The sequence below is a fragment of the Salvelinus sp. IW2-2015 genome, unplaced genomic scaffold (genome assembly GCF_002910315.2).
Source record: "Salvelinus sp. IW2-2015 unplaced genomic scaffold, ASM291031v2 Un_scaffold4173, whole genome shotgun sequence".
NCBI lineage: Eukaryota > Metazoa > Chordata > Actinopteri > Salmoniformes > Salmonidae > Salvelinus > Salvelinus sp. IW2-2015.
Window position 1 is genome coordinate 40,170 of NW_019945444.1, and position 5,241 is coordinate 45,410.

At 48.0% G+C, this 5,241-nt stretch overlaps 1 long non-coding RNA gene and 1 pseudogene across 2 annotated transcripts; one reads left to right on the forward strand and one right to left on the reverse strand.

Moving 5' to 3' along the window:
• LOC139026237 (uncharacterized) lies at positions 1-1,455 on the forward strand. Of its 2 annotated transcripts, XR_011477987.1 has the most exons (6): positions 1-88; positions 181-210; positions 276-331; positions 770-836; positions 1,189-1,253; positions 1,321-1,455. It is a non-coding gene; the product is annotated as an uncharacterized lncRNA (long non-coding RNA). The 2 variants fall into 2 exon arrangements; XR_011477988.1 differs by lacking the exons at positions 1,189-1,253; positions 1,321-1,455 and adding an exon at positions 868-889.
• A 586-nt stretch (positions 1,456-2,041) lies between these two features.
• LOC112076975 (adhesion G protein-coupled receptor L1-like) overlaps positions 2,042-5,241 on the reverse strand; it is a 46,077-nt pseudogene continuing 42,877 nt past the window's right edge.

A 5,241-nucleotide genomic window follows, 5' to 3' on the forward strand; every position in this document is an offset into this window, starting at 1 on the left:
GTTCGCATAGGGCTCTGGTCAATAGTAGTTCACTACATAGGGCTCTGGTCAATAGTAGTTCACTACAATAGGCTCTGGTCAATAGTAAGTTCACTACATAGGCTTGGTACAATAGTAGTTCACTCCATAGGGCTCTGGTCAATTAGTAGTTCCACTACATAGGGCTCTGGTCAGTAGTAGTTCACTACATAGGGCTCTGGTCAATAGTAGGTCACTACACTCATAGGGCTCTGGTCAATAGTAGTTCACTACATGAGGCCCTGGTAAATAGTTAGTTCACTCCATAGGGCTCTGGTCAATAGTAGTTCACTCCATAGGGCTCTGGTCAATAGTGTTCCCTCCATAGGGCTCTGGTCAATAGTAGTTCACTCCATAGGGAGGCCTGGTCAATAGTAGTTCACTCCATAGGGGCCTGGTCAGTAGTAGTTCACTCCATAGGGAGGCCCTGGTCATAGTAGTTCACTCCATAGGAGGCCCTGGTCAGTAAGTAAGTTCACTCCATAGGGAGGCCCTGGTCAGTAGTAGTTCACTACATAGGAGGCCATCGGCATATAGTAGTTCACTCCATAGGGAGCCTGGTCAGCTAGTATTTCACTCATAGGAGGCCCTGGTCATAGTAGTTCACTACATAGGGAGCCCTGGTCAGTAGTAGTTACTCCATAGGGGCCCTGGTCAGTAGTAGTTCACTCCATAGGGAGCCTGGTCAATAGTAGTTCACTCCATAGGGAGCCTGGTCGTAGTAGTTCACTCCATAGGGAGGCCTGGTCAGTTAGTTCACTACATAGGGAGGCCCTGGTCAGTAGTAGTTCACTCCATAGGGAGGCCCTGGTCATATAGTTCACTCAATAGGAGGCCCTGGTCAGTAAGTAGTTCACTCCATAGGGAGGCCTGTCAAGTATAGTTCACTACATAGGGAGGCCTGGTCAGTAGTAGTTCACTACAATAGGGAGGCCCTGGTCAGTAGTAGTTCACTCCATAGGGGAGGCTGGTCAGTAGTAGTTCACTCCATGGGAGCCCTGGTCAATGTAGTTCACTCCATAGGGAGGCCCTGGTCAATAGTAGTTCACTCCACATAGGGAGGCCTGGTCAGTAGTAGTTCAACTCCATAGGGAGGCCTGGTCATGTAGTTCACTCAATAGGGAGGCCCTGGTCAATGTAGTTCATCCATAGGAGGCCTCTGTGTCATAGTAGTTCACTCCATAGGGAGGCCCTGGTCATAGTAGTTCACTCCATAGGGAGGCCCTGGTCAGATAGTAGTTCATCCATAGGGAGGCCCTGGTCAATAGTAGTTCACTACATAAGGGAGGCCCTGGTCAATAGTAGTTCACTCCATAGGGAGGCCCTGGTCAGTAGTAGTTCACTCCATAGGGAGGCCCGGTGTAAGTAAGTTCAAGTCCATAGGGAGGCCCTGGTCAGTAGTAGTTCACTCCATAGGGAGGCCCTGGTCAATAGTAGTTCACTCCACAGGGAGGCCTGGTCAGTACTGCACTACATATGAAATAGGGTGCCATTCGAACAAACCCTGTCATTGTTCTTGCTAAGATCCTGTGAGGCAGCCTGAAGTGTCGCAGTTTTACGTTGGTACGTGAACCCTCAGGACCAGCCACACAGACGCAGCTGGCTACCCTTGTCTTTGAGATGGAAGCTAATAGAATAAAGGCTTTCTCTCTAGATATATAATTACTGTCCTTCCTCTGATGTGCATTCAATTCACCCAACAAAAATACTTTTTGAATGTACACACTTACAAAATTCCACGAATATGGTACATATGCTTGAGCATATCACACACCCACATGTACACACACACTCTCCTTGCACATGTACCACAACACAAACTCGTCTCCACACACGCTCTCTTCTACACACTCTCGTCTCTTTCTCACACACACTCACTACACACACACACACACACACACACACACACACACAACACACACACACACACACCCAACACACACACACACACACACACACACACAACACACACACCACACACACACACAACACACACACACACACACACACACACACAACACACACACAGTGAATTCATTGTCACATTAGCCTCTGGAATAATGCTGAAACTATTTGTTAGAAACAGCAAAATGAAAGACATTTTGATAGAAAACAAATGCTATCTGACATGCTAAAACCCATCATATTAAAATTATATCATTTAAGTTATATCTAGGATATAACCTTTCAAACAATACATTACTGACCAAAATCACATTATGGCTGCTGTCTTTGAACCACAATGCATTGGAACGCCGTGATGAGGCACAGTATGACATGTTTTATTATGACATCTATCCCCCTCCCCCCGCCACACTGAGCACTTCCTGTCTGGGAATGTCAAAGGTCAACATTAACAACATGTAATGGATTATATTACATAAAATTGTGCCAGAACTTTTTTTTAAACGTTTTTATTTGTATGCAAAATCTACCACCCATCATACTCTTTCTCTCTCTCTGTTTTTCTTGTTCGAGAGATTTCACACTGAATGGCACAGCACTAGTTATGACTCAAGAGAACGACAGTGAGAGAGCAAGATAAGAATGACGGGAGAGAGATAGAGTGCATCATTCAGGTCACAAACTCCAAAAACATTTTCTTTTTTTCTTTTGTTGTTTTGTTGCAGTACAAGAAGTCAGTTTTGAGTATTTCTTACTTTTTTGTTGCTTTTCTTCATCTGGTTTCTCTATTTACACGGTAGGAGTAGAGTAAGTACTGTAGTTTGTGTGGTTCATATGTACAGGGTTAGACTTGCGTAACGGCTGAAGTGGTTCCAACATTTAGAGTCCATTCTGTCACAACCACACACAGGTGACGWKTACACATCCATTGAAGAGGGCATCCATTCTTAAAGGGTGCACAATCTGTCCCTTAATAACCCTCCGGGTGATGCAACAGAAAGTCACCAAGATAACATATTCTTCTCCAAAGTTAGTAAAGCAGTCTTTTACTTTTCAAATGTCTGAAGAAAATAACAAAAAAGCCACACAAAAAAAAAGTCCTTGTCCGTTCCTCGAGTCCTAAAGATCTACCTCTTGACCCCTGACCCTTGACCCCTCAAACAGCCTTCCTGTCCTGTGCTGTACTTCCTACTTCCTCAGTCTCTCCTCTAGTTCTGTACATAAGAGTCAGTTCATAGCAAGATAAAATAAAGGCAACTACTCTTAGGCAGCTCCAACTACCTTGTCTGAACAATTGTTCTGGCTTCTTTTTACTCAGATGGAGGGTTGTGTCTGATGTTCAGAAACAAGCACTTCTGTGAGTGAGTGAGCGTGTGTGTGTGTGTGTGTGTATGTCTGTGTGTGTGCGAATGCTCCAGTTTCTGTTCTGGCTGGGAAAATGTATTTTTGGCAACACTGAAGTAGCTTTCAGAGATTTTTTTCCTATGGTATAATAGGCTACTACAGTATATCCCCTGTCTCCACAGCTAACTACACCGAGCAAATGATGAGTGAACAAAAAGAGAGATGGAACATGAAAAAGGGAAAGAGAAAAGGRAACTAGAAAATGAGAACCATTTCTCTAGAGGAATGTTTGTAGAAATTCAGTRAAATTAAATAAAATTGACTTTGAACAAAGTTAAGTTGAGAAATATCTGTAGCTCTGTAAGGTATAAGGGGTTTGTTGGATTGGTACATTCAGAGTGCTGGACTTGGCATCTGTCTGCTGCGTGCCAARAGAAAGGGGGATGTTGAAGAGAGAGAAGGAGAGAGCGGGTGAATGTTCCAGAGAAGAACAACTCAGCCATCATTCATCTCCACCAGACAGCGGAGGTTCTCTAGGATAAGACTGTTGCCGTGGAGACAGCTAAAACTCTCCTTAAATGTAAATTTGTTCGCTCATCTTTCAATACAAATAAAGAGGGAAAAAAAGGCAACCAATCAAGCAGGAAGTGGAGAGGAGCGAGAGAAAGAGAGAGAGGCGGGTTCTGAGGAGGCAACCAGCCAGCCTTCATCCTCATCCTCATCATCTTGGTCCCCGTCCGCATCCTCCCGGTTCCAGTCACAGGCTGGTGACCAGCTGCATCTGTCCATCTCCCTCGCTGTGGGTGGGCTCCTGGCCGGGATGCCCCTCCCCCTCCCTGCTGGGCCTCCTGGGGGGCGGGGCCTGGTAGAAGGTCTGCATGGGTGCTCCTCGAGACCCCAGGGCGGGCCTCCCAGAGCTGTAATAGAGCTCCTCAGGGGGCTGGGCCGAGCGGGGCACCACCTCCAGGGGCTCGGGGCTACTGTCTGGGTAGGGCGAGTCTCGCAGGTTGGTGATGCTGGTGTACAGGGAGTCCCTGGCGGGAGAGTCGGGCCCCTGTCCCCCAGACCCCTGGCCTCCGGCGCTGTGCCCACTGTGGCCGCTGTGGCCCAGRCTCTCTGTGAGGTCGGCCGTGTAGCTCTCTGACTCCTCGGGGTCAGACTGGTAAAGGACAGACTGGGCTCTCTGCAGCAGCAGCGGCTCCTCCAGGGCTTTGTAGAGCAGCTCCATGTCCTGCGGCGTCCTCTGGTGYCCGCCTTCTCTGGACAGGAAGTCCTCGTCGTCGTCTAGGCTGATGCTCGGCTCTGGCACAGCTACTCCCGTGCCTCGGCCTACTCCGCCGTGAGGAGGGCCCCTCGCCAGACTACCACAGACCCTATCCCCGCCCCCAGCTCCTCCCCCACGCAGGTTGTTGTGCACCAGCTCAGAGATGATCATCTTCTCGAAGGCAGCTGCGTCAGACAGGTTGCGCCGTATTCCGTCACCGCCCAGGGTCTCAGACCCGCGGGGTTGAGGAGGGAGGGGGGGGGTGTCTGCACACCCCATGCCCCCGCCCAGGAAGTCACAGCTGCCCCCGCCGCCGCCCACCGGCCCCACGCTGCGGAGGGAGTAGCTGTTGTTGAAGTTACCATTGAGGGCAGGGTGTCCATACCACATGGTTCACGGGCCTTACACAGATGTTCTCTGTACAAAACACACAGCACACACATAGGGTTTTATTAAATATAATTATGACTTAAACATTATTATTTGGAGAAAATATTAATATTTGTAAACACTATAATACACACTGATAGTAACATAAAGGTTTATAGACGTGGACATACTTGGGTCACGGAGGTTCCTGTAGATCCAAGGAGAAGCCACAAAGAAGGAATGAAAAATACTGGTGAGTGAGTCACTTTTACTCCTCCTCTCTCTCTCTCTCTTTCATCACTCTCTCTCTCTGTCGCTCTATTTTGCTCTCCCTCTCTCAC